The following is a 5,978-nucleotide window of genomic DNA, read 5'->3' as shown; positions in this document are numbered from 1 at the left end:
TGACAAAGGGATGAACTGAGCAAGGGGGGGCGGTATCCAGAGGAGCACAGGAAGCCTGGCGCAGGAGCTGAAGGTGCCTGGGCTCCCTTACAGGGGACCCTGAGGCCTGCCTCGTGACTGTGATTCTTATTAAGAGACAGAATACGGATACTGTTTTCTCTTTTTTTATGTGTATTATCTAGAAATTTATGATGAATAAAACCACCAAAAATTATTCAAGCTTCATGCCAAACAATGAATAGTTAGAGCATTGAAATAATTATTGTTGGATATTATCCTGAAGATAAAGTATTAATGTTTTTATTGAGTTTATTTCCTAGGAGATTCAATTGCATTTTCTGACTAATATAATTTTATATTCCTTTGGACCATGCAAGCAATTTATATTTTATTAATAGTTGCTTACTTGAAATTTTAGAGTGACACCTTGAACTGAATAACTCACATTTTTGCCAACTTAACTTTCTGAAAGAAATATTTATAATATTGTGAAAGATTTAAAAGCACTTTTGAAAACATCAATTATTAATGAATTATTGTTAGGTTTTTTTTGGCCTTACATTTTTCTATTTTAGAATTAAAGTTTCTGATCCTTCTGGCTGCTTCAAAGAAAATTACCTTACTGATTTTCATAGTTAGATGAATATAAAGTAAAACTCTCCTTCAATGTACAAAGAAAGATTATATTCTAATAAATGATACTCAACTACAATAGAATTCAAATTATTTATAAGGTATTTAAGTTTATACTAACTAAAGCATGGAAATTATAGTGGCATAAAACCATGTCAAACTTGAAACTCTTCTGTTTATTTCCAGCAGTGAACTACTGTACTTGAGAAGAAATAGGAGGAAGTAAAGTTGTTTGCTTCAGCTCAGTTTATTTTCTTACAGACTTGTACCTTTGTGATATTTTTGAATTTTTCAATATAGATTTAACATTTTGCACACACACGCAATGTATACATATATAACCCATCAAATTAAATCTATTCGGATAGAAATAGATTTGAATATTTATTAGAGATGCTGTGTAATTTTGGTATAAAATGTACATAGCAGACACCTTTATTACAATAAAGTAGGAAGTTTATTGTGAAAATTATATTATTTTAATGGTTAGGAATGATATTGCCTTGAGAAGAGAGGGTATCATGGAATACTTTTATCTATGAATGTTTTTGTCCATAATCATTCAACTGGATAACAAAACATGTATTTTGCCTTAGGGTTAACACATAACCAATTTGTTTTACAAATCATCTAATTATGTGCAGAGTGCCTTCTCTCTGCACTAATTCCTGTGAGTTTAAATATAATTTCATATACCAGCAAAAGGTGTGATTTTTGTTATTCCCTTGTTTTGAGAGGACATGTGCTGCCACTGACCCACTCATCTCTTAGTCCCTAAGTACTTTTTCACTACTATCAGTAGTAAGTAGTTATTAGCACATTGTAGTTATATGTTGAAAATAAGAACATTTTAACAACAAGAAAAATAAACTCTCAATCAGCTTTGATTTATTTATATTTTTAAAAAGCCTCCAAGTTTATGAACATATCTTCAATTACTCTTATTTCTCTTAAGTTATTGTCATATTTTGCATCTAAAGATGAGTCATAATGTAATATTCACTTATGAAAGACATACATCTTCTCCTCAAAACTGTTGACCTGACATGTCTTTCCAAATGTTCAAAATATGACTGTTTCACAAAGTAGCAAGTCAGGATAAGTGAAGCAAGTATCAGGAAATACAATAGTCCTCTCTCTCATTTTAATGTCAAAATATTATATAAGTTTAGCACTTCTCAGCAAGATTCTTCTAAATAGCTGTGAGTTAATTCATACTTGCCTATAAGCAAGTTTGATTAAGATCTTGATTTGCTTTAAAAAGGCATATGGAGTGCAGGAACAAAAATTTACCAGGACAGAATTCACTGCCTCTCAATTTAGTTCTCTCTGTAAATGTCTCTTATATTTATGTGTGCTTCAGATTAAGATACAAAATGTGATTGGGACAAGGCTTAAACTCTTAAACTAATTAGGATGCATTTGGTCAGGTATTACCCATATTCAAAATTTAGCAGAATAAAGAATTACACTGAGTAATGCCAGCTGTTTTTGGGGGAACAATTACTATAATAAGTGGAGATCCTACGTTTTCTTGTACTTTTATTGCTTGAAATAATTATGGTTGGGTTGCTCATCAGATGAATCTGGCAAAAGTTGTACTAGAGAAGAATGCAGCCAATGACTCTACTCACCAACTGAGAAATACTGTGTGTAAACTCCACAATCTGATCTATTAGCATCAATGTTCACTTATGTTAATCCCATTTAATGAAAACCAATTTAATATAATTACTCTTCTTAAATTTCTTCCCTATATCGTTTCTCCAAATTTTATGTCAGTTTTCTCCTTTCTTTTACAGATTGTGTTCCCTGAAAGCTAAGACATCCTACGCCAAAGAATTCAGGTGATATAGAATATTTATAGTAGCAAATAGAATATGTTCTTTTCCCATTATTGAAAATGAAAAATTAACTATCATCTTCAATCAAAATTTGCCTTCAATGGTAACACTGAACACTGTGAATCTCTATACTTTCACAGGTGGGTCATAGCCATATCACATTTTTTGTCGTAGAAATTGGCTTCCTTTATTGTTCCCATTCTTTTGCAAAGTAGAAATTTTCCCTTTATATTTTATCTTCATTTGAGAACTGTCGTAAAATTGTAACTTATCTTTCCTTCTTCCCCTTTTAAAAAAAAATATTCGTGATGGAACTTTTTACTTGCCGTGTACTCAGGAACTATGTGTTCATCAAATTTGATTCAGGATTCTTCCTTTATGGTTTGGCACAACCTTGTATAGTAGTGAGATTTAAAAAAAACATTGTTGGCAAACCAGTTCTCTACTCCGAATTTTCCTCTCCAAGTTTCATTATGCCCACTCTCCCTTTGTACATACTTCTACTTTTTTTCAAGAGGTCTTTTACTTATTCTTATCCTCTAACCATTTTCATATACTGTAGCTTCTCAGGGATTATATCAGGATGCGTATTTATACTCAAAACTGAGTCACAGATATAGACTTGAATTTTCTCCAATGAGAAGTAAAGCATTTTATGCAACAAATCCATTTCAAGGTCAGAGTTCGATATCCTGTTGTCTCCTGAGGGGGAAAAAATCTCTGCTTGGATGCACACAGATGTTCTAAATTTAACTTTACTGAAACCAACATACTATATATTTTGAAATAAATTCTTCCTGTAGTTTTCTCCTAATGTTTCAAAAGAGGTTTAGTTTCCCATTTTTGATCAGGTCGGAGAGTGAAGAATCATATGTAATACATTACTCTGCTTTGTCTGTCTAACAACCTAGCTGATCAACAATGTATTCAGTAACATTATTGAGTTCTTTCCTAGAAATATAGGCATAACTTAATCGAAATCTTGTATGCTAAATTCTTCACGCCAACCAACTTATCTTCTTTATCTCACTATTTATATGTCCATAAACTGTTATTTCATGAACTTTTTAATTTTTTATATTTACCAATTTGCAATTCATTCATACATGAAAAGTATGAAACATGTTTTCAATGACAATGTAATTCCTGTCGTCATTCTTAAACGTGATTATCATTTTATACTTGGTGTAGCACATTCTCTCTTGCCAAATACTGTTTGTGTTGCTTTCTCTCTTAACTCAATTAACTTTGGGTCAACAGAGAGGGATATTAATGTAAGCTCATGAGGAAAGGTCAAGACCAGGCACCTGTGCGGGTATCGCCTATGGTTGTTGGGCAGCAGATGTTACCTCATCAAGATGGGGCATGTTTAAGAACAGTCAGAGCTCCAATTGGAGTAGAGAAATCAAGAGGGAGACTTTTATTCAGTCATCTAAACTACTTTGGTTTATTTATTATCAATTGTAGTGATTTTTATGTGTGTGTGTGTGTGTGTGTGTGTGTGTGTGTGTGTGTGTGTGTATGAATTCCATAGCTCATTTGTGAAAGTCAAAGCAAAACTTGCTATAATCTTCTTGTACTATGAATGTTTCTGGAATCAAACACCAGTCATCAAATATGGTGACTGGCAAGCACTTTATGAATAAACCAACCCTTGGACCTGGAAAACTTTTAATTTTTTTTTAGGTATTTAGGTGTGAGAATCTGTAATTGTAAATATTCATGCTACTTTGTTCAAGACCCTGTGGTGACTTGGATGTAGTGTTCCAAGGATCACATTAAAGAATATAACATGTACAAATTACTACTGTTCTAAAGAGATGTATAAATCAATGTATGTGAAATCTATAAAAGTACTTTAGATATATAATCCTAAATTCTAAACTATCACTTCAACTTATATTTAAATGAAATTTAGATACTTTGTGGAATAATTTCAACTTTTAAACATGTGCTACTTGAAAATATAATAAACAACACAGTAGTTAACTTATTGAAACTGGCCTAGAGGTTCACCCTGTAGACCCAGGTCTCTGGAAGCAGAACTTAGAGGAACAGAAGCCTGAGAGTGGCATGAGCTACATGCAAACATCCTGCTTCAATGTTTTAAAAAAGACACAATAGAATTAGCTAAATAATATTCATGGTTTTAATGACAACAATACATTTTACAAATTAGTTTTAAAACAGAACTGCTTCTACAGGCATTTTAATATAAAATAGCAAAGCATACATTTGCTCTACAATAGTGCTTTTTGGTTTTGACCCTGCTGATGTTTGAGGCTAGACATAGATTGCTGTGAGGAGCTGTTCTTTCACTACATGCTCTGGAATATCAGCAAGGATTGTCACTAACACTTCTCTTAGAAGGCAATCAGAGAGCTTCCAGATAGGACCAACAACTTAAAGGACAAAATTATTCCAAAGAAAGGAGACCATTTTTTCTTAACAATAAATGATCTCTTCACCAATATTTGTTTTTCCCTGTCCCAGTTATTAATCAGCTTTAAGAGAATGATCAAGTCCTGTTTTCATATTTCTGGTAAAAGAGATAGATCTTATTGTAACATTTTAACTTTTCCCACATTTTTTATCATTCTTCAAAAATGAAAATAAGCAGAGATGTTGAAGAACAGAACAACACACATATACATTCAACACATATATGTATGTGTGTATATATATTTATATTACATATCTGTTTTTATTTGTTTTATATTTCAAAGAAAGAGCAAGGCTTGAATTAGGTGAAATGAATCAAAGGACATTTTAGTAAGTACTCAGGTTGATGTTTTGAGAACCTCATTTTGTATTAGCATATAAAATCATGCTAATTGTCCTTGACAAGAAGATATATGAAATGTTATAAAAGATTTACTTGTTTAATTTCTTCTAATAAAATTAAACACATATTGACTGTATTTCCAAATGCTCTGGTCTGATGATGATGAGCATATGAGAAAAACAAGGTAGCTACAGAAGAAAACCTTAGAGATGAGAGTTGGCCATATAATTCAGCTGCAGAAGGCATATGCTGTGCAAACCAGGTACATTGTTGGACCCTGAAAGCCATAAAACGTAGAAGGTAAAAAAGACAGACTGCATAGTTTTCTGCTGACTTCTACAAGTATATCAAGGCACATTTACATGAATGTTTTCACACACATTGCACACATACGTATACGAAAGAAAGAAATAAAGGAAAACAAAGAAAGAAGAAAAGGAAGAAAAAGTAATTAAAAATAAAAGAGGATAACCTCACTCAGGATAGTGTTTTCTATTTCCATCCATTTGTACGCAAAATTCAAGAAGTCCTTGTTTTTTTACTGCTGAGTAATACTCTAATATGTATATATTCCATACTTTCTTTATCCATTCTTCCATTGAAGGGCATCTAGGTTCTTTCCAGGTTCTGGCTATTACGAACAATGCTGCTATGAACATAGTTGAGCATGTACTTTTGTTGTATGATAGGGCTTCTCTTGGGTATATTCCCAAGAG

Source organism: Microtus ochrogaster, chromosome 6, assembly GCF_000317375.1.
Source record: "Microtus ochrogaster isolate Prairie Vole_2 chromosome 6, MicOch1.0, whole genome shotgun sequence".
In the NCBI taxonomy this organism is placed as follows: Eukaryota; Metazoa; Chordata; class Mammalia; order Rodentia; family Cricetidae; genus Microtus; species Microtus ochrogaster.
The sequence above is the reverse complement of the archived record's forward strand: the minus strand, read 5'-3'. Positions refer to the sequence as shown.